At 43.3% G+C, this 27276-nt stretch overlaps 2 long non-coding RNA genes across 2 annotated transcripts in view; one reads left to right on the top strand and one right to left on the bottom strand.

Moving 5' to 3' along the window:
* The window catches only part of LOC135056548 (uncharacterized), a 41787-nt gene extending 20208 nt beyond the window's left edge, over nucleotides 1-21579 (bottom strand). Inside the window, exons 1-3 of the long non-coding RNA XR_010244007.1 lie at nucleotides 21339-21579; nucleotides 20955-21047; nucleotides 20806-20864 (exon numbers count right to left, since the gene is read on the bottom strand). This is a non-coding gene — a long non-coding RNA (uncharacterized LOC135056548). The remainder of the gene's footprint in view (nucleotides 1-20805; nucleotides 20865-20954; nucleotides 21048-21338) is intronic.
* The window catches only part of LOC135056549 (uncharacterized), a 33326-nt gene continuing 15203 nt past the window's right edge, over nucleotides 9154-27276 (top strand). Inside the window, exons 1-3 of the long non-coding RNA XR_010244008.1 lie at nucleotides 9154-9196; nucleotides 9328-9369; nucleotides 13411-13437. This is a non-coding gene — a long non-coding RNA (uncharacterized LOC135056549). The remainder of the gene's footprint in view (nucleotides 9197-9327; nucleotides 9370-13410; nucleotides 13438-27276) is intronic.

Raw genomic sequence — 27276 nt, forward strand, 5'->3', positions numbered from 1 at the left:
ATGCTGAGAATGTCAACATGGTGCCTGTCAACAGCTTGAACCATCTTGACATTCTAATGTAAACATATAGGTGTCGCCATTATGAATGCTGACATGGTTACTGTCGACCTTCGGACCGGATACCAAGTGAATCCAGTAAATAGAGCATAGCTTGGTTCTTAGTTTTTCATTTCAGATTAACGGAATTATACAATCTTTCTTTTCTGTTTTGGGTGGAGTTTTCCTTTAAGACACGCATGATGCTGCTAGGTATTTGTAGGACATTTGAAGCACTGCATAAATAATTTACTGATATTGATGTTGGAAATTGACTGGCTCAGTGGTTCTCAAACTTAATCCTCAGGTTTCCCTCCACACACACAGTTCATGTTTTCCAGATCACCCAGCAGGTGCACAGGTGTATTCATTACTCACTGACACATTTTAAAAGATCCACAGGTGGAGCTAAGTATTTTACTTGCAATTCTGTGAGGAGGCCTGGAAAATCTGAACTGTTTGGGGTCCTGAGGACCGAGCTTGAGAACCTGTAGACAAGCCTAAACAATGGCAATAAGTGCTCAGCAGTGAAGTATTATCACTTAATGCAAGAAGTATTTACTGGACCTGATTGAGATGTGGTTATAGTAGCTATCGCTGCTGCTTACATGTGTCCTTTTCTGTTGTTGCCACAATGAATATGTATGGGTACATGCATCGCAGCAACGTTGTTCCCCACTAAGCTGCATACACTTGCACCTGCAGTTTTCCCATATACTGTGTATGGATTGTGGGTGTGAGCATATGCATGCCCCCAGAATCCTGTGACAGGCATGCCAGAATGCAACAACTTTAATGGATACATCTGTAGCTCTAATATGGTAATGCAACAGGAGATGTCACACCTCCTGATGTATTACTGATCTGAGCTGTGTCCTAAGATGCAAAATGGAATCAACTGTGACACCATAGGCCAGCTGCATGACCTACTGTATGGGGTTGAACAAGCTGGCTGCTGCAGGTCCGAGCAAGAGGCCAGGAAATCTCCACCCTGGCCTTGTTTCTCCCTAACAGCTGTGGCACGCCTCCATTTAAAGAAATGGAGGCCTTTGCCATCCCCTTTCTTCTCCAAAATGGCACTGACAATCTGATGCTGCACAGCGTACGACATCACAGATTCACACTGCACATGTGCAGGATGAGCCGAAGATCGGTACTTTACACAATGCGCTGCAAGAACATCGGTATCTGATTGAGGCCCTTTGTCTCTTCCTGGATTGTATCTGGCTAGAGATATGCAATAAGTCCCTCCATATTTCAGTCTCAGTCACTACTTCAAATCGTTAGATGTGCCCAAATATTCCCTCAGTTACACATCACTATTATACATGTTTTCCTATTTTAACTATAGAATTAAAGAAATGTCTATTTAACACATTCTGTGGCTACTGATTTTTTATCTTTAGGGTCCACACCTGTTACAGAGGAATCCACCACAGTAACTACAGGTAAGTTCTGCTATATTGTTGTCTGATCTTTGAGTTCTTTTACACATAAATATATTTATGTTTTCCTATTTAAACTATAGAAATAAAAGTAATGTCTATTTAGTACATTCTGTGACTAATTTTCCTCACTAGGGTCCACACCTGTTACAGAGGAATCCACTACAGTAACTACAGGTAAGTCCTGTTATATTTTTACAGTGGTAAAATACAGCAATATTAAAGTGGGTTTATAGAAGCTTTCTACACATCGACCCTTGAAGACTTTAGAAAATTATGTGAATCCAATAAACACCAATCTGGTAAAGGTAAAAGAGATTATAAGAATACACACCAACAGAGTAGCAGAAAAACATACAATATAGATAATTTATATCTGAATGAAAGAAGAGTAGTATCCAAGAGTGAATATGCTTTTTTGTTCACTATGCACTCGGTGGTCCCCACATATTATTATTTGCCCAAGATTCACAAGTCCTTGCACTCAGCTCAGAGGCATCCTATTATTTCTGGTGTTGGGTCTATCACTACCAATTTATCTGCCTTTGTGGATTTCTTCTTACAACCATACATTATCACATTAAAGTCATACATCAGACACTCAACCCATTTTCTTAATCTTATTAAAGATGTAAAATGGAAGGAAATTGTTTTTCTGTTAACTTGTGATCTAGAGTTGCTATACACAAACATTCCTCATGAGAAGGGTATAGGTGCCTTGAGACAATATCTAGTCTCTGATGTTGACCTTAGCCAAGAAAAAGGCATATTTATTTATGCGGTAAGAGTTATACTTTCACATAATTACTTCATGTTTAATGATAAATTTTATTTGCACGGCACAGCCATGGGTACCAGCTTCACACCAAGCTTAGCCAATCTTTGTATGGGACAATATAAGGAACAGAAAATCTGGGATGGCCCATATGGGGCAAACCTGGTGCTGTATAGGCATTATATTCATGATATTTTTTATAATTTGGGACAGGGATTTTGATTCAGTCACAGGTTTCATTAGTTATATGAACACCAACATATTTGGTTTGAATTCTACACATTCACTACATGCATCTGAAATCATCTTCTTGGATATCTCCCTGCAGATTAGCAATCAAAACATTATCACCTCTACCTTCAAAAAAAGAGATGGATTGTAATAAGTTCCTCAATTATGCAAGCCTTCATTACTGCCCATGGCTGAACACCATCCCCAAAAGAAAATATTATAGACTCAGGAGAAATTATACAGAAAGAGAAACTTTTGTTAAACAAGCAAATGATCTAACTATCTCCCTGAGGGACAAGGTTATCCGGATAATATTTTATAACAAGCATTTGAAGAAACATGTAAATTTAATAGGGACTAATTACTGATAGGCTAAAAAAAACAGATAGATCTAATACAGCTTGTGGAGAGGACACAATTGATACCCATGTTTATATCAGAATTTAATGCTGAATCAAATAAATTCAAGCAAATCATAGATAAAAACCATGCAATTCTATTGTTAGTTAACACGCTCTCAGTAGGACTAAAGAAACAACCCATAATTATTTTCAAAAAAACAAGAAACCTGAAAAGCCATCTAGCACAAAGTAATTTCAGGTCAGATACACATAACTGGATGCATCACCTGTGGTTTTATAATGAATAGGAGTTGCCAGTTTAAAACTACAAATTTGTGCCCTGTTTTTGATATCAAGAGCTTCATAAACTGTCACTCCACTTATGTGATCTATCTTATTTCATGCAGCATTGGAACACAATATGTTGGTAGGATGACCCATACGTTAAATGTCAGATTTCTAGAACACAGAAGAAACTTAATAGAAGGACATTTTAAACATAGTTTGTCCTGACATGTACACATGAAACACAATGGAAACACCAGTGTCCTTCAAGTACACAGTATTAAACATATAAAAAATACAAAAAGAGGTGTAGACAGATTTAATTATCTTTGTAAACGAGAAGCCTTTTGGATTTTCTTGTTATGGACACTGTTTATCAAATGATAAAAGAATCTCTATCTCAAAGCAGAAGCTCTTTAACACTCCACAATCTTCACAACAAATTTTGTTGCCAATATTTGTATGAATTATGTTCAAGTGATGATACATGCAACAGAAGAATTAGAACAAAATCTAGTGCAATAAGTTCACAAAGTTTGTCTCATTAGCAATGAGATATTGGTGACAAAATGTTGCCGCCTTCAACATGTGTTGAATATCAGTCAGACAAGCAATTAAAAACAATATTCTTTTAATGTTAAAAAAAATCTAATTTTAAAAAAAGTTCATCATATCATGGAAAGAAGGCACACATCCACTTGATATTACATCCAAAACTTATGAGGGTGGCCTCCTACCAGATTCCGGAATTCCGAAGTGCACATGTGCAAGCTGTATAGATATTCTACATCCCCGGGGAAGAATCAGCTCCAACAATAGGCATCCCATCCTTTCCTCGTCTGGTCAGTCTGCCACTGATCCTCTCTGTCATCCAACGCGTTTCGATCAATATGTTGATCTTTATCAAGGCATGTTCACAATATCCCACTTACCAGTTATTTATACCCACCAAAATTTGTATTCCTAATTACTGGGAGGAGCCACTCTCATTTACAATTAAGTCCATTCCTTTACAAAATATCCCATAAAGCTTCGTTTTTACATCCACATATTAGACAGTTCAGTATATTGCATCACAGTAATTAAGAATCGTTGTCAACAAGCATCATGTAAATATATAGAAATGTAAAAAACTAGAAAACACGGGGGCTGGAAGTGACCTGCTTGCTCCGTTCCATCCTCCGTTTTTCCTCACATATGAGTTCCACTTCCCGGATGTAGATCATTTTACCTGGTCGGAACATCTGATCATGTGACCATTATCTTCCGGGCAAATACTCCCCGCACAGTTTGATCAAGTGATCCAGTCCGGAAGTTCTTCCGCGGCCATTTTTTGTAATAACAGCAGAGGATAGATGACGTATTTCCCTACCATTGTAACAATTGTTATACGTAATACATAACATCAATAGAAGTGGATGGAAATACAAAAGCGGTCATATTTTATACTGGCTATTACAATTTTCATATTCTTTTTCCATCCAACACACATAACAATTATATAAAGATATGTATATAATAAGGTCATTTCAACATCATATACTGTCAGTGTCTTGAAATACTTTCCAGATGGTATCCAATATAATACGTCGGAAATTAATATTTTTCTGACAAATATGGAAAAAAAAAAAAAAAAAAAAAAGAAGAACGAACAAGAGTAAACATCCCATTCTATTCAGTTGGTTATGACCTACAACAGTCCTATATAATGTCAAATTACTGAGTGGCAGGAGACATCCTATTCCAGAACAATTTCACTTCAAAATCCTTGTTCAAATTCCCCGGAATTAAAGTCTTTACGGAGTATATATATTGCATCTCAATTTTTGCTAAAGTTGTAGCTATATTATTGCACCTCCAATTACCCTTCACTTGTTTTAAAGCCCCACATTTTGTCACGTATTTGCTCTCTTTGTTATGCACATCCTTGAAGTGGGATGAAAGTGCATGTGTCTCAACTCCATTTTTTATATTCTGTAAGTGTTCCGCAAATCTTATTTTCAGATTCCTGCTGGTCCTACTTATATAGAACAGTCCATAACTGCACCGCAGGTAGTAAACTACATTCCTTGAGGTGCCAGTTTGGCTTTTCTATATATAAATTGAGGTTTATCTGGAAGCAGGTTTTCTAACAAAGGGTCACCTTTTAAGACTGCCCAATGGTTTCTGAATATGTTTTCTATTTGTTTATGTTGAGTATTAAAACTTGTGATGAATGCCACAGAGTAATCTTTCTTATCATTACTAGATGTACTTGACTTCTCTGCTGGAACTAACGGTCTTTTCTGTTAATACCCTCACATTTAGTTCTGGCTTTCTCAATACTTATGTCACTATATCCACTTTCCTTAAATTTATTCAGCAATATTCCTGCTTGTTCCTCATACACCTCATTGTTTGTGCAGTTCCTCTTCAATCTCTGTAGCTGACTATTGGGTATGGAGTCCAACCAGTTGCCATGATGGCAACTGGTCGTATGGATATACGTTCCTGAGTCAGTTGGTTTTGTAAAATTATGAGTTTTTAAGCAGCCATTCTCTGTGTAAAAATATTTAAATCTAAAAAAATTTATACTACTGTTGCTGATTTCAAATGTCAATATAATATTGTAATAATTCTGATTCAGCTGGTCACAGAAAGTGGACAGAATCTCCCTATCACCTCTCCAGATAAAGACTATATCACCGATATATCTCGACCAGGATACCAGGTTCACCCCAAACTGATTGTTTTGCCACACATGCTGGGTCTCCCACATACCCATAAACATGTTGGCATAGCTTGGGGCGAACCTGGTACCCATGGCTGTTCCAACTTTCTGCATATAAAAATGGTCCTTAAAATGGAAGTAGTTGTTACATAAAATGAAGTTTACTCCCTTCACCAAAAAAATCACATAACTCTGATTCATATTCACTATCCTCCAAGTATGTGATGACCGCCTCTATTCCCAAATCATGGTTGATGACTGTATACAGTGTATTTGCGCCTACTGTAACAATTCTGATCATTGTATGTCATTTTCCTGTTGCCCATAAGCGCAATTTCATGAAGGTGTAAATTCTATTATCTTTTGTATATAAATATTATGTTATTATTTTTCTTTGTCTAAACCTTTACTCTTGGGTTTCTTGGTTTTGTTTGTTTTATAAGGAATATTAATGTCTTTCCTTGTTGTCTTTTACTAATAAAATATAAGCTAATATGGAAAGAAATATACAAGGTAATTAGAACTGAGAATTCTGTTGGTGCTGCACTGGAAATGGAAACCTTAAGTGCTGAGCCATAGGAGCACTCTGTAAAACAAAAGATGTAGATTATGTTATAGCTAGATGCAATGGGGCTAGAATAAATATTTAGCGCTATGGAAAGTAAAGCGTTGTCCGCCCTCCTTTTGTTCTAGTTTAAATTAATAATTTTACTTTTGCTTAGTTTCTGGTTTTTGTAATAACCTTGGAACTGATAATAATTAATATTTATAATATTGTTTATCTGTAAGATCAAAATGATCTGAAACTGAGAATGCTGTGGTTGTTTTGAAATTTAAACCTGGGTCCAGAGATGGGTGCTATCTTTGGACGGGTGCTGTGCGCAGAACGGGAGACCTATCTGTTGAGCAACAGAAGCTCTTTGTGAAGTAACAGAGACAAATATATGATGTTATGATTATTTCCATATTCCGGAATATTGTCGAACAAGGCTATATAAGCAGGGCAGTCGAGAGCCGGGCTGGGCCCAGGTACTTTTCAAGGGACCTGGCCTAATCAAGGGAGTTGTGGTCATGTACCCTAATAAAAAAATACTGAAACAAATAGTATTTTAAGCACCTCCATGGACACACTACAGCCCAGTACACAGTAGTGTGTGCTGGGCTGATGAGAAGAGCTGCAGCTGCTACTGCCAGGTAAGGGGGAGGGGAACTGGGCCCCTACTGGACCCTCACTGAGCCTCTCCATCAGACCTGGGCCTGGTAATTTGTACTCTCTCCCCACCTCTCTCGACACCACTGTATATAAGATAAAACAGAACAATTGTTTTGTAATTAGCTATCTGTGGTCACTTGATTGGAATGATGCGGACAGTGAGCGCTAAAGGTAAAAAATATAGGGGCATGGCTTCATGGGAAGGGGTGGTACCAATTCATATACTGCACAGTAGTGCCCTTTATTGAAATTACACAGCACAGTAGTGCCCCTTATACATATTACGCCAGCTAGAGACTCTCATACACATTATATCATGGTAGTGGTAATTAGTTATTTGTAGTGGACATTGCTTATTCAGCAATATACATTTACCTGCACAAGTGTTTGAAATAATTATAGCCTTCAGATGATTGGACGGAGCACCTTTTAAATATCTGAATTCAACTATACCTGGTACTAACCTTCTGAGGAAACTGCCAACACTTAATGGCAGAGAAACGTGCCAAGGATTATGCTACGCTGCTGATTACAGTATCCGTATGGAGCACTTTAAGTCTGCATTATATAGTAGGCCTCAATACTCCTGCTTCCAACAATCTGAGTCCCAGCCGCGTTTTCCCTCCTCTACACGGACTTCTATACAGTGTAAATACACAAAGCTACCACAAGCGCCAATCCCCGGCTGGGGATGAGTGAGTAGTAACTAGCGCAAAACCGGGACCCTGTCTGCATGTATCTATACTGCTGTGTGCTGTGAGGGGAGGTCGAGCATAGCACAGCTTGGGACACTGTTCTGTGCAGCACTAAAGGTGCATACAAACTGGGTGTGTATGCAGAGTGATGATGTGAAAATCGCTGGCCGGAAAATCGCACAGTGCATACACAATGAGGGATTTTCATGGGGGTGAACCACAATCCACAGTAGGAGACTGTGAAAAGTTGTTCACTTGGCTGGTAAAACAGGCTGGCGGCAGCCGGCAATGATGCAGGAGCGCGCATCAGCGCTCACTGCCCAGCCATACACACTAGGTGATTTTGAGCTCAAAACACCAAGTGAGCTACTTTGAGCTCAAAATCGCCTTGTGTGTATTCACGTAAACAGTGACTGCCAGACTGTGGCGCTGCTAAGTTGCACTGCTAACAGGAGCATATGGGAATATACTTCATACCCCTTTCACACTGACAAATATTTCCCGGGTTCTTGCAAATGAACGCGCATCAATGCGGGAATTTGCTCAGTGTGAAAGGGTCCTGAAAGAAAATCCTGGGTCGAGCATCCCGGCATTTGAAGCCGGAATTGACCTGGGATGCGCACAGTGTGAACGGATAAGCCGAGTCAAGGCGACCCGGCACCTGTTCTCTGCATAGGAGGAGGCGTTGCTTGGAGATGATTATCTCCAAGCACAACCTCCGGTAGCGTCAGCGGTGACGTCACCAACCCAGCAATATGCCGCGTCGGGCTGCAAGTCTGAAGGGGCCTCAAGGTGGGTCGCACCTGGGAAGCACCAGTGTACACATTCCCCGAGTGCGACCCGCCTATTGTCAGTCTGAAAGGGGTATCATTTGGCTCATTGCAGAGTTCTAAAGTTCCAAAAGGACTACGCTCTGTCAGGATATATAACTTTTTTATGACCGTATGTATTATGTATTTGATTTTTATACATGATTGTAGTTTACTAAATTTTATTAAATATTTAAACTGCCCTCTCTGATACCTAGTGATAGGTTTATTTCTTGTTATTTCTGTTAGAGCTATATCTGGCTAGAGATATGCAATAAGTCCCTCCATATTTCAATCTCAGTCACTACTTCAAATCATTTGATGTGTCCTCTATATTCCTTTAGTTACACATCACTATTATACATGTTTTCCTATTTTAACTATAGAATTAAAGAAATGTCTATTTAACACATTCTGTGGCTAATGATTTTTATCTTTAGGGTCCACACCTGTTACAGAGGAATCCACTACAGTAACTACTGGTAAGTTCTGCTATATTGTTGTCTGATCTTTCACTTCTATTACACATAAATATATTTATGTTTTCCTATTTAAACTATAGAAATAAAAGTAATGTCTATTTAACACATTCTATGACTGATTTTCCTCATTAGGGTCCACACCTGTTACAGAGGAATCCACTACAGTAACTACTGGTAAGTTCTGCTATATTGTTGTCTGATCTTTTACTTCTATTACACATAAATATATTATGTTTTCCTATTTAAACTATAGAAATAAAAGTAATGTCTATTTAGTACATTCTATGACTGATTTTCCTCATTAGGGTCCACCCCTGTTACAGAGGAATTCACTACAGTAACTACTGGTAAGTACTTATATTCCAATATATTACACTTTCATGACCACCTCCTATATTTAACGTTGGCAGTGCGTAGCCCATGAAATACGTCACGTGTCGTGCGCTGCCTTGGTGGGTATAGAAGGTGTGCAATAGGACATCTGCACACACGTCACTTGTTGCTGTCATCATACCTCCCAACATGACCCTCTCCAGGAGGAACACAATGCTTTGCTCCTGGACTTTTCTCTTAATTTATGATTGCCCTGACCTGTGCTGAAACACCTTTATTATCCATTCACCTGTTCAACACAGGTGATAGCAAGCATAAATTAAGGAAAAGTCCAAAAAGCAGAGCATTGTGTTCCTCCTGGAGAGGGTCATGTTGGGAGGTGTGTCATGGGTAAATAGGGCGATTTATATGATTTGTAAAAAGGAATAATTATCGGCTTTTGGGCCAAGGGTGGCAGTATTTCTGAAACAGTGCAGTATGTGAACTGTTTGCGTACTCCTGTAGTGGAGGTGTACAAATGGCATCACTGCGAATAACCGTTGTTCAAACTGCAGCGTACCAGGTGCCATTGATGTGAGAGGTGATTATCGGCTACAAAGGTGCGTGAGGGCCAACTGACATGCTACAGTAGAGCAGGTCACCATCAAAATGAACCTGGGGTCTACCAGACGTATCTAAAATGGCAGTTCAGCAAACCCTCCTGCATTTAGGGCTATTGGCAAGTGGGCATAATAATTTGACTCGACCATGTGTGTGAATATATATATATATATATATATATATATATATATATATATATATATATATATATATATATATATATATATACACATACATATACATAATGTAACAGGGTAAGGGAACAGTTACCATCTCGTGGGATAGATGCTTTGGCGTTTCTATAGTGGGTCCAATGAGTGCAGTCCAGGGTGCCCACTCCGGACACGCTGCATCCAAGTTTTATTAACTTTATGGAGTCTCACGCCGTGCTCTGCAGAAAAAATGTCCGCCACGCAATCGCAGTAGTGAAATTAGTCTCCGGAACATAGCAGATGCCATGTGCCTTCATGGATGGAGCCCATCCTCTCTCTCCATCCAAACCCCAGGACCCCTTAATCGGCTTTTACCAAAAACCATTCAGCACAACATATTGTTACGATGGGAATGTAAAGATGGGATGAACTCCTTCCTTGGAGGCTTTGTGTCTTCTGGCAGTGACCCCTGTACACCAAAGGTTGAGACTCATAGGGGGTCATTCTGAGTTGATTGCTCGATAGCTACTTTTTGCAGCCGTGCAGACGCATAGTTGCCGCCTACTGGGGAGTGTATATTTGCTGTGCAAGGGGGCGATCGCATGTGCAGCCGAGCGGTACAAAAATAGTTTGTGCAGTTTCTGAGTAGCTCTGGACTTTCTCAGCTGTTGTGATCAGTTCAGCCTGTCTGGTCCTGGAATTGACGTCAGACACCCACCCTGCAAACGCTTGGATACGCCTGCGTTTTTCCAAACACTCCCAGAAAACGGTCCGTTGACACCCATAAACGCCTACTTCCTGTCAATCTCCTTGCGATTGGCTGTGCAAATGGATTCTTCTTAAATCCATCGCACATCAACGATCCGCTTTGTACCCATATGATGCGCCTGCGCATTGCGGTGCATACGTATGCGCAGTAGTGATCTGATCGCTGCACTGTGAAAAATGGCAGTGCACGATCTGGTCGGAATCACCCCCATAGAACGCACTCAGCAGGTCTTCATGCCTATAAGATCTGCTTTTCCCATAAGACTTTATACGTCTACCGGTACTGGGAAGCCCACCAGGACTTACTGTATGCCACTGGCGGTAGTATGAGCTCAACCCCTGAGTGACCTGAATAAAAGCCAATGGAACGAAGAACTGAAAGAGTATAGCAGCTACTCTAAGACAAGAGACTTGAGAACTAGCAATAGACACAACACAGAACTCTCCCAAACTCTGGTCAGCTTTCAGGCAAGGAAAGAACATAAAGTACGTACACAGACAATACACTATAGAAAGAAGTTAGACTAAAACAATGCAGAGAAAGAGCCACTGGCATAGGGAGTACTGAGGGTATGTAATTGAGGTAGATTACTAAGGAAACAGTAGACAGTATTGCAAGAAGACGAGACATACTATAGCAGAGATAACTAAAGCAGTCAAGACAGATAATACGACTGACACAAAGTAACATGCTGAAGATTTATTATAACACTGGGCTGGACACAGGAATACAGAGTTGGATGCTGGTAACTATATAACCGACACAGAACTAGACACCGGTATAACTGTGTAGGATGCAGATGATTACATAAGTTGACGCAGAAATGAACACAGGTATAACTGGTTTGGAAGCTGATGACTACATACACAGGTATAACTGGGTACAGAAACAGAAAACCAGACAAAAATTTCCACAACTGGAAACAGGACCTAGAGACAAAGGCTCCCACGACAACCAGGATCTATGAGCAGCAGGTAGTAATGGGCTGACTGGGAATATAAAGGGAGCACCAACCAATGAAAGAGTTCAATGCAGGCGGCCCCCTTTAATTAGTGATCCTATGCAGCCGTGCACTGCATGTCCACTAGACTCCTAAAATAGGTACACACTATACAATTATCTGGCAGATTATCTGACAGATTTAGCTGGTTGGAATGAAAATTTGGTAATGATTGAGAGTAAATGTCAGTTGACCATTTTCTCCCAAATACTGGAAAATGTTGAAAAACAGTCAGTCATCCAAGTTGTTTAATATTGTGTTTAACCAATTTGTATGAACGATAGGTTTTATCTATTTTCCAGTGTTTGGAGCAAATGGTAGATTGTAATTTGTTCTCATCCATTACCAGGTTTTCATTCCAACCAGCTAGATCTGGTGGATTATCTGCCAGATAATTGTATAGTGTGTACCTAGCTGACTTTCACAAGAAACAGGGTAGAGTCAAGTAACATTCCCCAGCAGGTGTGCTTCTACAGCAATTAAGCTGACAGTATAGAGCTGCAATTAAACTAACAGAACAAATCTGCTGCTGCGATTAGTTGCAAATTGCGCATGCGCAAGGCACACAGGGCGCATGCGCTTAGTTATTTAACACAAAATTTAGCAGTTTTGCTGTGGTTTCTGCGGCGCTTTTCAGTCGCACTGCTGTTCGGTAAATGATTGACAGGAAAGGGGCATTTCTGGGCGGCAACTCAGTGTTTTCCCGGCTTTTGCAAAAAAACGCAGGCGTGTCAGGGAAAAACGCGGGAGTGTCTGAAGAAATGGGGGAGTGGCTGGCCGAACGCAGGGCGTGTTTGTGACATCAAACCAGGAACTAAACGGACTGAGCTGATCGCAATCTAGGAGTAGGTCTGGAGGTACTCAGAAACTGCTAAGAATTGTTTAGTAGCAGATTTGCTAATCTTTCGTTCGCTATTCTGCTAAACTAAGATACACTCCCAGAGGGCGGCGGCCTAGCGTGTGCACTGCTGCTAAAAGCAGCTAGCGAGCGAAAACTCGGAATGAGGGTCGCAGTCAATTTACCTCCAATCAAAATCCCGACTGTAGAAATCCCGACAGCAATTGACCGATGGTCAAAATCCCGACATGGACAAAATACCGACATTTAAAAAACTGACAAGGTCAAAATACCGACATGTAAAATGCCGACAGGTCAAAATGCCAACATGAGTTTTTCATGATTTTTTCATTGAAACCGACATGTTCATACTTAACCATCCCAGTGGACCTGGAGGGGAATATAATAGTGTGCCAAGCGCAGCAAGGCACTGTGCCCAAAGCATGGCGAGCGCGGTACACTTATATGGTGTCCATGTTGACCTATGTCGACATACACACAAAAAACAATGAAAACCGCATGTCGGTATTTTGACCTGTCGGGCATTTTACATGTCAGTATTTTAAATGTCGGTATTTTGTCCATGTCAGGATTTTGACCGTGTCGGGATTTTGATTGGAGGTATTTCATACCGATCCAGGCTAGAAACCTTGGGCAAATACGGAGACTGACTAATTTATTATATATTTGTTGCAGATCCTACTTGGACTACACCGTTTTATGGTATGTTGTGATATATAACAGCTTAGTTATAAATAAAAATGTGTTACTTGTGACATGCACTCCATTTAAGCATGTAATTCTTTGGTACTTAGTATTATTTGCTCCCTGTTGCGGTGAGTTGACATGATGTCTACACTTTTTTATTTTTACAGTCAGTTCACGGTACAGTATTTATTGCTTATGTTGTGTGGAGAGTAACCACATAAGGAAACAAATGACTACTTTTAGAATTTATGTGAATGCTGTGTCTTCATAGCATTATCCACGGATAGTAGGGGAGGCCAATAAACAACCGGGATTTAATCCTGGGATTGTGAGCTCCAGTCCCAGTGATTGCTGGATTTAGCTGCCCCATTAAAAAACGGATCTAGAAACAATAACAGTTCTTTAGATACAAGATAATAGTCCATCTATTCAAGTGACACTTATACAAAAGATCCTTGTATGGAAAAATATCCAGATATGTCATCACTGGATAACACCTAATTTAGCCACACTAGTGGAAACAAAAGGAGTTCAAAATATATTTCTCTTACATCCTAGAGGATGCTGGGGACTCCAAAAGGACCATGGGCGTATACACGGGATCCGCAGGAGCTTGGGCACACTAAAAAGACTTAAGACTGGGTGTGAACTGGCTCCTCCCTCTATGCCCCTCCTCCAGACCTCAGTTAGACTTTGTGCGCAGGAGTGACTGGATGCACAATAGGGGAGCTCTCCTGAGTTTCTCTAGGAAAATACTTTTTGTTAGGTTTTTTATTTTCAGGGAGCCCTGCTGCCTACAGGCTCCCTGCAGCGTGGGAGTGAGGGGAGAGAAGCAGACCTACTTCTGTGAGTTTCAAGGCTCTGCTTCTCGGCTACTGGACACCATTAGCTCCAGAGGGTTTGATCACTTGGTGCGCCTAGCTGCTTGTTCCCGGAGCCACGCCGTCACCCCCTCACAGAAGCCAGAAGTCAGAAGTCGGGTGAGTATGAGAAGAACAGAAGACTTCAGGACGGCAGAAGACTTCAGTGATGGAAGGTAATCCATGCTCCCACACACATCACCAACGCTTGTCACTGGGTGCAGGGCGCTGGGGGGGGCGCCCTGGGGGGCATGTTACTGAGGTTACTGAGCCGGCAAAAGATCGTAGGTGCTGAGGCACTTTATTACAGACCCCCGCCGGGCATTTTTTGTATGTTTAAATTTGGTGGGCCAAAGCCGCCGGGAAGGGGTCGGAGCTTCGGTCCGCGACTCACTTGCGCACCATTTTCTCCCTACACAGCACCGAGGGAGAGACGCTGCCGGGACCTCCACGTTTTCTGCGAGTATAGGGGGCATCTCCAGTGGGGAGCCGCTGTGGGATACCAGTTGTGAATTATAAGGCAGCGCTGGGTACACTTAACCTTCTGTGTCCCAATACAGGCGCTGGGGTGTGAGCTGGCATACTCCCTCTGTCTCCTCTTCTGGGCTGAATTGTGGGACTGTCACCTTGCTGGGACGGTCCTGGGTGTTGTGGGTGTCGGCACTGCGTGTCAACATGTCGGAACTGAATGTTATTCACCAGAGGAGGTTATAGGAGGTGGGGATGCGGGGCTAGAGCTAGCACTGTCGACGCAGCCGACTCCTGATTTACTAGCACTCCTTACTACAATAAATTCCAATGTAGCTTCTTTATCTAAGAGGTTAGATAAGTCTGAGTCACAGACCCAGGTGTGGAAGAAATCTATGGAGGAGGCTTTATCTCAGGTACAGACCCCATCTGGGGTCCCATAAGAGTCCTTTTACTCAGGTGGGAGATACGGATACCAACACGGACTCTGATTCCGAGGTCGATTTCACTGAGGCGGCGTTACATCCACGTTTGGTTAAGAGTATTCAGTACATGATTGTGGCTATAAAGTATGTGTTGCAGATTTCTGATGAACCTGCGGTGCAGGAAACAAGGATTTGCTTATTCAAGGGGGAGAAACCCCCTCTCATGAAATGAATACTCTTTGTGAAAAGGCTTGGTAATCGCTGTATAAGAAAAGGCAGATTCCCAAGAGGATTCTTATGGCGTATCCTTTTCCCTCTGATGACAGAGAAAAATGGGAGACATCTCCAACCGTTGATAAAGCTCTATCCCGTTTGTCTAAGAAGGTGGCGCTTCCGTCTCCTGACACGGCAGCTCTCAAGGATCCGGCGGATCGCAAGTTGGAGACGTGTCTGAAGTCCATTTTCGCTAATACGGTTGCATTGCTCAGACCTGCTGTGGCGTCGGTATGTGTGAGTAGTGCTATTGCTAAATGGGCGGAGAATTTAGCTAGTGACATGGATACACTTGATAAAGCTAATGTCCTTCTAACTCTTGGTTATATTAAGGACGCTGCAGATTACCTGAAGGACGCGGCAAGGGACGTCTGTCTCTTGGGATCAAGGACCAATGCCATGTCGATATCTGCCAGACGGGCCTTGTGGATCCATCAATGGAATGCTGATGCCGACTCCAAGAGGTCTATGGAAGCTCTACCCTTTAAAGGTACGGTCTTGTTTGGGGACGGACTGGCGGACCTAGTTTCGACCGCGACTGCGGGTAAGTCCTCTTTTCTACCTTATGTTCCCACACAACAGAAGAAGGCACCACATCAGCAAATGCAGTCCTTTCGTCACAATAAATACAGGCGTGGAAAGGGTTCGTCTTTCCTCGCCTCAAAGGGTAGAGGACGGGGAAGAAAAATTCCTGCAACCTCAGGTGCACAGGACCAGAAGTCCTTCCCGGCAGCTACCAAGTCCACCGCATGACGCTGGGGCTTCCCTGGGGGAGTCCGGACCGGTGGAGGGCCGTCTTCAGGTATTCAACCAGGTCTGGATTCAATCAGACCTGGATCCTTGGGTGTTAGAAATAGTGTCTCAAGGATACAAACTGGAGTTTCGGGAGATGCCCCCTCACCGGTTCTTCATTTCGGCATTACCAGTGGTTCTTCCGGACAGGGAGGTGGTCCGGGCGGCCATTCAAAAATTGTGTCTACAGAGGGTCATTGTTCACGTCCCTCCGTCCCAGCGGGGGGAGGGGTTCTACTCGATCCTCTTTGTGGTACCGAAACCAGACGGTTCGGTCAGACCAATTCTAAATCTAAAATCCCTCAATCCATACTTGAAAGTCTTCAGGTTCAAGATGGAATCCCTTCGAGCGGTGATTGCCAGCCGGGAGGGGGAGGATTTTATGGCGTCAGTCGACATAAAGGATGCCTACTTACATGTGCTGATTTATCCTCCGCATCAGGCTTTCCTCAGGTTTGCTATACAGGATTCTCATTACCAATTTCAGACGTTGCCGTTTGGGCTTTCCACGGCTCCAAGGATTTTCACCAAGGTCATGGCGGAAATGATGGTTCTTCTTCACAAACAAGGGGTTCCAATTATCCCGTACTTGGACGATCTCCTGATAAAGGTGAGGTCCAAGGAACGATTGCTGACAAGTGTAGAGTTGTCTCTATCGGTTCTGCGACAACACGGATGGGTCCTCAATTTGCCGAAATCCCAGTTGATTCCGACCACTCGGCTTCCTTTTCTGGGCATGATTCTGGACACGGAGTTACAGAAGGTATTGCTTCCAAAAGAAAAGGCTCTGGAATTGCAGACGATGGTCAGAGAACTTCTGAAGCCGACGAGTGTGTCGATCCATCATTGTACTCGGGTTCTGGGGAAGATGGTTGCGGCATACGAAGCCATTCCATATGGCAGATTTCACGCCCGCGTGTTTCAGTGGGACTTGCTGAGCAAATGGTCCGGGTCTCACCTACACATTCACCGGTAGATAAGTCTATCTCCCAGAGCCAGAATTTCTCTCCTGTGGTGGCTACAAGCTCATCACCTCCTGGGGGGACGCAGATTCGGTATCCAGGATTGGGTACTTCTGACAACAGATGCAAGTCTCCGGGGCTGGGGCACAGTCACCCAAGGAAGAAATTTCCAGGGAAAATGGTTGCTCCAGGAAGCCTGTCTCCACATAGATGTTCTAGAGTTAAGCGCCATTTACAACGGCCTGCTCCAAGCAAGAAGTCTTCTTCAGGGTCGACCGGTCCTTGTACAGTCAGACAACATCACAGCGGTGGCCCATATAAACCGGCAAGGCGGAACGAGGAGCAGAGCAGAAATGACGGAGACCACAAAGATACTTCGCTGGGCGGAACAACACGTCAGCGCACTGTCAGCAGTTTTCCTACCGAGGGTGGACAACTGGGAAGCGGATTTCCTCAGCAGACACGACCTCCATCCGGGAGAGTGGACTCTGCACCAAGAGGTATTTGCAGAAGTGACAAGACGCTGGGGAATTCCGTTGATAGACATGATGGCGTCTCGGCTCAACAAGAAGCTCCCGAGGTATTGTTCCAGGTCAAGGTACCCACAAGCCACAGCGGTGGACGCCCTGGTGTCTCCGTGGGTCTTCCAGTCGGTGTATGTGTTCCCTACTGTTCCTCTCATTCCAAAGGTGCTGGGGATCATTCGTCCAGCAAGGGTTCAGGCGATTCTCATCGTCCCAGACTGGCCAAGAAGGGCCTGGTACCCGGATCTTCAGGACTTACTGGTGGAAGATCCTTGGCCACTTCCTCTAAGAGAGGATCTGTTGTTACAGGGTCCATGCGTGTTTCCGGACTTGCCGCGGCTGCGTTTGACGGCATGGAGGTTGAGCACCAAATCTTAGCTCGTAAGGGTATACCCAGGGAGGTCATTCCAACTCTCATTAAGGCTAGGAAAGAGGATACGGCGAATCACTATCACCGTATCTGGAGGAAATAGGTTTCCTGGTGTGAGGTTAAAAAGGCTCCTGCGGAGGATTTTCACTTGGGTCGTTTTCTCCACTTTTTACAGGCGGGTGTAGATGCAGGCCTGAAATTGGGTTCCATCAAAGTGCAAATTTCGGCTTTGTCTATTTTCTTTCAAAAAGAGTAAGCTGCCCTCCCAGAGGTTCAGACTTTTGTAAAGGGTGTAATGCATATCAATCCACCGTTTGTACCGCCTGTAGCGCCATGGGACCTTGATGTCGTCTTACGGTTCCTCATGTCTTCCTGGTTTGAACCTTTGCGGACGGTTGAATTAAAATTTCTCACTTGGGAGGTAGTTATGCTTTTGGTGCTGGCATCTGCCAGGCGAGTATCGGAATTTATCTCATAAGAGTCTGTACTTGATTTTTCATGTGGATAGGGCAGAATTGAGGACTCGTCAACAATTTCTACCGAAGGTTGTTTCGTCATTTCACATTAACCAACCTATTGTGGTTCCGGTAGCTATGGAAGAAGTGGCGATTCCAAAATATCTGGATGTTGTAAGAGCGTTAAAAGTTTACGTTTCTAGGACAGCTGTTACTAGGAAAACTGAAGCGTTGTTTGTTTTGTATGCGGCCAACAAGGTTGGTCATCCCGCGTCAAAACAGACTATTGCACGCTGGATTTGTAGTACGATCCAGCAAGCTCATTTTTCGGTGGGGTTGCCGGTGCAGAAGTCGGTTAAAGTCCTTTCTACCAGAAAGGTGGGCTCATCTTTGGCGGCTGCCCGAGGTGTTTCGGCACTACAGCTTTGCCGAGAGGCTACTTGGTCGGGTTCGAACACTTTTGCTAAATTCGATACCCTGGCCGATGAGGTCCTGGCGTTTGCTCAGTCAGGGCTGCAGAGTCGTCCGCACTCTCCCGCCCGTTCTGGAGCTTTGGTATAATCCCCATGGCCCTTTTGAAGTCCCCAGCATCCTCTAGGATGTAAGAGAAAATAGGATTTTGGTACTCACCATTAAATCCTTTTCTCCTAGTCCGTAGAGGATGCTGGGCGCCCGTCCCAGTGCGGACTATTACTTGCATTATATATTTTTTTACTGGTTAAGTTAGTTTATACATGACTTGTGTATTGGTTTGTTGCAGCTGGCTGCTGGAGTTTTATGCATACTGTTATCTGGTTTGGCGTTATTCCGGTTGTACGGTATGTTTATGGTGTGGGCTGGTAATTTGGTAACCCTTAGTTAAGACAAAAATCTTTCCTTGAAATGTCCGTCTCTCCTGGGCACAGTTCCTATAACTGAGGTCTGGAGGAGGGGCATAGAGGGAGGAGCCAGTTCACACCCAGTCTTAAGTCTTTTTAGTGTTCCCAAGCTCCTGCGGATCCAGTCTATACCCCCATGGTCCTTTTGGAGTCCCCAGCATCCTCTACAGACTAGGAGAAAAGGATTTAACGGTGAATACCAAAATCCTATTTTATCCACTAAGCAGCAGCTGTCTACAGATGGAAAGTAAGGACTGCTAAGTGCTTATGAAAGGCCAATTCATCTGTAGTTACAGAATTATAATTTACACTGCAGTGTTTCAAAATAGCTCTTTGGTGTTTTTATGCAATTGTATGATTAATTGATCAAAGAAACGTTCTTTGTTTTTTATTGTGTAATAAATGGTTTAAAACTTAATGTGCTCTCTGATACATTGATATATATATATATATATATATATATATATATATATATATATCAAACAAATATATAACCAAATTACGCTATTAATCTGCCTTAGATCTAATAGTCCTTGTGGAGGATTGGCTGCTAATCTCCAAATAGGTCCTCCTGCCAATCGAGAACCAGGTGGTTGAACACTGTAAATGGTTGTATGGTTGAACACTGTAAATGGTTGTATGGAGAGCGCTCTTATCATGTAGTTATATCTCTTTAGCTGTTCTTTCCCTCTAGGACAGTCCTTCAACTTTTAGCTTTGATCACAAGAAGATGGATATTTCTGCAAAAATACCCTCACACCAGATTCACCCAGATAATAACATCACTCGTTAGTTAAAACTTCCATGAAATTTATTATTGATAAAATCCTCTTATTTTAAATGAATGACTCTTACATTAAATGTAACATTTGTGGGATAAGATCTCAATGGCACTGCTGTCTACCCCAGCTGGGGAGGAGCTCCTATGACAGCCCGTCCAACCCACAAACGTTAATTCACCCAACGCGTTTCGTCTAACAGACTTCCTCAGGGGTGTCTTTAACAAAATTCAATAAGAAACATAGTAAAAAATACAGTAAAAATTCAGTAAAAAATATATACAATAGAAATTATCAGTTAATCACATATATCACCATTTAGGTAGATGGACAATACAATTTGTCTTATACTTCCATAAAATGGCCTAATTATGGGTACTGGTGCAGGGTAAACAATACATTATAATATTGACTAATATAGAACTTCAGAATAACCTCATAGGATCAAAATTAATTTATAGATTCAAAAACAATTGTCTCACGTAAAATGTTGCATACATGAAACAGTATTAATTTCTAACAAAAGAAGTTTGTTTCTTAACAATGTTTATTTGTTAACAATGATTAATTGTAACATCCATATCCAATAAGACTTACTTTTTATATGTAAGAGCGATGTCTTATGTGAAAATAGAGGGAGACATTCCTATATAGTTCTGTGGACACAGGATTAGTATGTATTAGCCCCAAAACAATATTGGATCAGTATTATATTAGTTTTTGCTCAATGTTGGTCCAATACTTACTATCCCACTTTTAAATCCGTAGGGACCAATGTAGAATAATTTCAGCTTCCTATTGGCTAATTTCCAGAACTGTTATACACAGCTCCTATCTTTCTAAAGGTGACAGTATAAACCCATTAGTGAAATAAATTTTAATATTAATATAACACTCAATTCAGACTAAAATAGTCAGCCTATTTACTTATCCGTAAAAAATTTAACCTTATTTAAAGTTCTTACTAAAATTAATTTTTATCTTATTCTATAAATTTAGTGAACAATTATAAACACTAAATGCATAAGCAGTGTGATAACTACCTAATTATATTTTTAAAGAGTGAAATCCTTTATAACATTTCTTCCAGTGTGCATAAGTGCTGAGATTGACTGCTGAGATTGACTTACTATTAGCTGCAATCCTGGAGCTTGTGTCCTCTGTGCTGTCCTCACTGTGAATGAGCCATTAGAGCTTGGTCTGGGTTTATATTCTCCCCTGGGATTACATCACTTCCTATGAACTGGTTAATTGATCCCTTCTATAAACTCTCCTTTTGTTAATTATTATAAGCCTTACCTATATAGATGTAAACCTATTAAGTACTCTTTTCCTGTGTTCCTCCTAAATATCCTGTAGTTGTAACTTAAAAGTAACACAATGAAGGTTAATTGCTTTAATTGATGGTATAATTAATTAATTATATACAGGGTATAGGCAGATTGTGGTAAAAGCTACTTGTGTAATGATACGAATAAATGCATCATTATCAGAGTCTGTGAGAGCCGTCCAGACGGAGCTGATGAGGCCAGCTCCATCAGCCTTGGGACAGTCAGGGTCTCAACCCGTGCCTGATCCTATGTAGCAGAGGCCGTCATGGTCTCAGAAGGGCCCACTATCCCATATTGTTGACACAGATACCGACATGGATTCTGCCTCCAGTGTCGATTACGATGATGCAAAGTTACAGCCAAAATTGGCTAAATCCATCCGTTATATGATTATAGCAATTAAGGATGTGTTGCACATCACAGAGGATACCCCAGTCCCTGACAAGAGGGTGCATATGTATGGGGGAAAGAAGCCGGAGGTAACCTTTCCCCCCTCAGACGAGCTGAAGGAGATATGTGAAAAGGCTTGGGAATCGCCAGATAAAAAAACTGCAGATTTCCAAAAGGATTCTTATGGCGTATCCTTTCCCGCCAACGGACAGGTTACGCTGGGAATCCTCCCCTAGGGTGGACAAAGCTTTAACACGCTTATCCAAGTAGGTAGCCCTGCCATCACAGGATACGGCTACCCTCAAAGATGCTGCGGATCGCAAACAGGAGGTTACCCTGAAGTCCATTTATACACATTCAGGTACCTTACTGAGGCCGGCGATCGCGTCGGCCTGGGTGTGTAGTGCTGTAGCAGCATGGACGGATACCTTATCTGAGGAAAGTAATACCTTAGACAAGGATACTATATTGTTGACCCTGGGACATATTAAAGACGCTGTCCTATATATGAGAGATGCTCAAAGAGACATTAGTCTACTGGGTTATAGAATAAATGCTATGTCGATTTCTGCCAGAAGGGTCCTGTGGACTCGGCAATGGACAGGTGATGCCGACTCAAAAAGGCATATGGAGGTTTTACCTTACAAGGGTGAGGAATTGTTTGGGGAGGGTCTCTCGAACCTGGTCACAGCTACAGCTGGAAAGTCAATTTTTTTGCCTTATATTCCCTCACAGCCTAAGAGAGCACCGTTTTATCAAATGCAGTCCTTTCGATCACATAGAAACAAGAAAGTCTGAGGTGCGTCCTTTCTTGCCAGAGGCAGGGGCAGAGGAAAGAGGCTGCACAACACAGCTAGTTCCCAGGAACAGAAGTCCTCCCCGGCCTCTACAAAATCCACCGCATGACGCTGGGGTTCCACAGGCGGAGCTAGGCCCGGTGGGGGCACGTCTTCGAAATTTCAGCCACAAGTGGGTTCACTCCCAGGTGGATCCCTGGGCAATAGAAATTGTGTCTCAGGGATACAAGCTGGAATTCGAAGAGATGCCCCCTCACCGATACCTCAAATCGTCCCTACCAGCTTCCCCCCACGAGAGGGAAATAGTGTTAACTGCAATTCACAAATTGTATCTTCAACTATCCCCTCCTTCAACAGGGAAGGGGTTATTATTCGACCATGTTTGTAGTCCTGGACATAAAGGATGCATACCTTCATGTCCCCATTTATCCACCTCATCAGGCGTACCTCAGATTTGTGGTACAGGATTGTCATTACCAATTTCAGACGTTGCCGTTTGGTCTCTCCACGGCACGGAGAATATTTACCAAGGTAATGGCGGAAATGATGGTACTCCTGCGGAAGCAAGGGGTCACAATTATCCCGTACTTGGACGATCTCCTCATAAAAGCGAGATCATGAGAGCAGTTGCTGAACAGCGTATCACTTTCTCTGGAAGTGTTACAGCAACACGGCTGGATTCTAAATATTCCAAAGTCGCAGTTGGATCCTACGACTCGTCTGCCTTTCCTGGGCATGATTCTGGACACAGACCAGAAAAGGGTTTATCTCCCGATAGAGAAAGCTCAGGAACTCAGGACCCTGATCAGGAACCTATTAAAACCAAAACAGGTGTCAGTGCATCACTGCACTCGAGTCCTGGGAAAGATGGTGGCATCATACGAGGCCCTTCGCTTCGGCAGGTTCCATGCGAGGACCTTTCAATGGGACTTACTGGACAAGTGATCCGGATCACATCTTCAGATGCATCGGTTAATCACCCTATCCCCCAGGGCCAGGGTGTCACTCCTGTGGTGGCTGCAGAGTGCTCACCTTCTCGAGGGCCGCAGATTCGGCATTCAGGACTGGGTCCTGGTGACCACGGACACAAGCCTCCGAGGTTGGGGAGCAGTCACACAGAGAATAAATTTCCAAGGTCTGTGGTCAAGTCAAGAGACTTGCCTTCACATCAACATCCTGGAACTAAGGGACATATACAACGCCCTGCGTCAAGTGGAGAACTTGCTTCACGACCAACCGGTTCTGATTCAGTCAGACAACATCACCGCAGTGGATCATGTAAACCGACAAGGCGGCACAAGGAGCAGAGTGGCGATGGCGGAAGCCACCAGAATTCTTCGCTGAGCGGAGAATCACGTAAGTGCACTGCCAGCAGTGTTCATCCCGGGAGTGGACAACTGGGAAGCAGACTTCCTCAGCAGACATGACCTCCACCCGGGAGAGTGGGGACTTCATCAGGAAGTCTTTGCACAGATTACAAGTCGGTGGGAACTTCCACAGGTGGACATGATGGCATCCCGCCTCAACAAAAAGCTACAGAGGTATTGCGCCAGGTCAAGAGACCCTCAGGCAGTAGCTGTGGACGCCCTCGTGACACCATGGGTGTTCCGGTCGGTCTATGTATTTCCTCCTCTTCCTCTCATACCCAAGGTGCTGAGGATAATAAGAAAAAGAGGAGTGAGAACAATCCTCATTGTTCCAGATTGGCCACGAAGGACTTGGTATCCAGATCTGCAAGAAATGCTCACAGATGAACCGTGGCCTCTTCCTCTAAGACAGGACCTGTTGCAACAGGGGCCCTGTCTGTTCCAAGACTTACTGCGGCTGCGTTTGATGGCATGGTGGTTGAACGCCGGATCCTAGCAGAGAAGGGCATTCCTATGAGGTCATTCCTACGCTGATAAAGGCTAGGAAGGACGTGACAGCTAAACTTTATCACCGTATATGGCGAAAATATGTTTCTTGGTGTGAGGCGAGGAATGCTCCTATGGAGGAATTCCAGCTGGGCCGTTTCCTTCACTTCCTACAGTCCGGAGTGAATTTGGGCCTAAAATTAGGCTCCATTAAGGTCCAGATTTCGGCCCTATCCATTTTCTTTCAAAAGGAGTTGGCTTCTCTACCAGAAGTTCAGACGTTTGTAAAGGGAGTGCTGCATATTCAGCCTCCTTTTGTGCCTCCAGTGGCACCTTGGGATCTTAACGTGGTTTTAAGTTTCCTGAAATCCCACTGGTTTGAACCACTTAAAACAGTGGAGTAGAAATATCTCACGTGGAAGGTGGTCATGCTATTAGCCTTGGCTTTGGCTAGGCGTGTGTCAGAGTTGGCGGCTTTGTCACATAAAAGCCCCTATCTGGTTTTCCATATGGATAGAGCAGAATTGCGGACCCGTCCACAATTTCTGCCGAAAAGTGGTTTCATCTTTTCATATGAACCAACCTATTGTGGTGCCTGTGGCTACTCGTGACTTGGAGGATTCCGAGTTGCTTGATGTGGTCAGGGTTTTGAAGGTTTATGTAGCCAGAACGGCTAGGGTCAGGAAAAGAGAGTCGTTGTTTATCCTGTATGCATCCAAAAAGCTTGGTGCTCCTGCTTCAAAGCAAACTATTGCTCGCTGGATCTGTAACACGATTCAGCAGGCTCATTCTGCGGCTGGATTACCGCTGCCAAAATCAGTTAAGGCCCATTCCACTAGGAAGGTGGGCTCTTCTTGGGCGGCTGCCTGAGGGGTCTCGGTATTACAACTTTGCCGAGCTGCTACTTGGTCAGGTTCAAATACTTTTGCAAAATTCTACAAGTTTGACACCCTGGCTGAGGAGGACCTCTTGTTTGCTCAATCGGTGCTGCAGAGTAACCCGCACTCTCCCGCCCGTTTGGGAGCTTTGGTATAATCCCCATGGTCCTTACGGAGGCCCCTGCATCCACTAGGACGTTAGAGAAAATAAGATTTTACTTACCGGTAAATCTATTTCTCGTAGCCCGTAGTGGATGCTGGGCGCCCGTCCGAAGTGCGGACTTCTTCTGCAGTACTTGTATATAGTTATTGCTTCAATAAGGGTTAAGTTATGGTTGCATAAGGGTTTGACCTGATGCTCTGTTGTTGTTCATACTGTTAACTGGTTGTTATCACATGTTATACGGTGTGATTGGTGTGGCTGGTATGAATCTTGCCCTGGATTACCAAAATCCTTTCCTTGTACTGTCAGCTCTTCTGGGCACAGTTTCTCTAACTGAGGTCTGGAGGAGGGGCATAGAGGGAGGAGCCAGTGCACACCAGAACCTAAATTCTTTCTTAAAGTGCCCATGTCTCCTGCGGAGCCTGTCTATCCCCATGGTCCTTACGGAGTCCCCAGCATCCACTACGGACTACGAGAAATAGATTTACCGGTAAGTAAAATCTTATTTTTGTGCAAATGATCTATCTGGCTTCTTAGTACAGAACAAGGGTGGTCATTCCGAGTTGTTCGCTCGCAAGGCGATTTTAGCAGAGTTGCTCACGCTAAGCCGCCGCCTACTGGGAGTGAATCTTTGCATCTTAAAATTGCGAACAAAGTATTCGCAATATTGCGATTACAAACTTCTTAGCAGTTTCAGAGTAGCTTCAGACTTACTCGGCATCTGCGATCAGTTCAGTGCTAGTCGTTCCTGGTTTGACGTCACAAACACACCCAGCGTTCGCCCAGACACTCCCCCGTTTCTCCAGCCACTCCCGCGTTTTTCCCGGAAACGGTAGCGTTTTTTCCCACACGCCCATAAAACGGCCTGTTTCCGCCCAGTAACACCCATTTCCTGTCAATCACACTGCGATCGCCTGAGCGATGAAAAAGCCGTGAGTAAAATTCCTAACTTCATAGTAAAATTACTTGGCGCAGTCGCAGTGCGGACATTGCGCATGCGCACTAAGCGGAAAATCGCTGCGATGCGATGAAATTTACAGAGCGAACAACTCGGAATGACCACCAAGGAGCATGATCACTTAATGCTTCAGGAAATGTCTTGTGCAAATGCTCTGCACAACTAAAGGCAAACTGGAAATGTATCAAATACCTGCTTGCTGTTTCCTGTACATCACACATTTTTATATTGATGATTGTGCAAATTGAGGAAAATAAGTAAAAATAAGTAAAAATTTCTGCTGATGGTATAAGGGGCTGCGGAAAAATACATGTACATTTTAGGAAAACACAAAAGGGCATTGAAGCTCCCCTTTTTCTTGTGCTGCCTCATTACTACTCGTGGAGGTTTATGTAATAAGCGTTGGATTCTAAAACCCTGCACTTCCGATTGTGTTTATGCCCAAAATTTAAAAGAGTAGCACCCTGCAGCCACCTGTGCCACTGTGGTGCTCTTTGTGCGTGTACCTATGTATGCATACCTCCCAACATTAGGAGAAGAGAAAGAGGGACACTATGGCACAGTGAAGCCGCCCCCGTCCACAAGGGGACGTGGTCTATAAAAAAGGGGGGGTGACTTTACGGGAGTGCCACAACCACGAGCCACGCCCCAATTTTTCATCACTATGGGGGCATGACCAGCCCTCCGTGAGCTGCTCT

This window comes from Pseudophryne corroboree, chromosome 3, assembly GCF_028390025.1.
Source record: "Pseudophryne corroboree isolate aPseCor3 chromosome 3, aPseCor3.hap2, whole genome shotgun sequence".
Lineage (NCBI taxonomy): Eukaryota > Metazoa > Chordata > Amphibia > Anura > Myobatrachidae > Pseudophryne > Pseudophryne corroboree.